The 558-nt window shown below is 47.7% G+C and overlaps 1 pseudogene; it reads right to left on the reverse strand.

Moving 5' to 3' along the window:
- Window positions 1–558, reverse strand: part of LOC103607199 — a 41913-nt pseudogene that overhangs the window by 14708 nt on the left and 26647 nt on the right.

Consider the following 558-nt stretch of genomic DNA (forward strand, 5'->3'; position numbering starts at 1 on the left):
GTACCACTTACAGTCATACTGCTGGTGCTTCCTGCAAACAAGCCAGAAGGAGAGAAGAGCCAGAGGGAAGTTGACTCTTCAAGCCTGAACTGCTGGCCCCAGAACTAAGAAAACACCCAAAAGGGATCTACTGGGCTCATCAGAAGCAAGAATGACCTCTGCCCTCAAGGAGCTTGATCAGCAAACATGCACACATGGAGTAAAGAGAGTCGGGTTCTGGAAACAGCCGGAAGCAAGGGCTCTGATCCTTTGCCATGGCAGTCTTCTGGCCTAGTACATCTGACATACAAAACCACTTGGGTGACGAGAAGAGTGAAGCCTTCTTGGCTGGACTCACACTTTCCTATTCCCCGTCCCACACCCTTCTCTCCCTTCTAGCCTATCCATACTTAGCTCACATTCATTATCCTTTAGGCTAGAGATGAAATACAGATATTATTCTGAATGCCAGCTCTGGTCAATAGAGGTCAAAGGGACACTGTGTTGTGAATTATGAAGCTATCTCCAAGCCTAGTGGGAAAGAGTGCTGTGGTTGATTAGTAATGTCTGCCATGTGCA

The sequence above is a fragment of the Galeopterus variegatus genome, unplaced genomic scaffold (genome assembly GCF_000696425.1).
Source record: "Galeopterus variegatus unplaced genomic scaffold, G_variegatus-3.0.2 Scaffold7228, whole genome shotgun sequence".
Taxonomy (NCBI): Eukaryota; Metazoa; Chordata; class Mammalia; order Dermoptera; family Cynocephalidae; genus Galeopterus; species Galeopterus variegatus.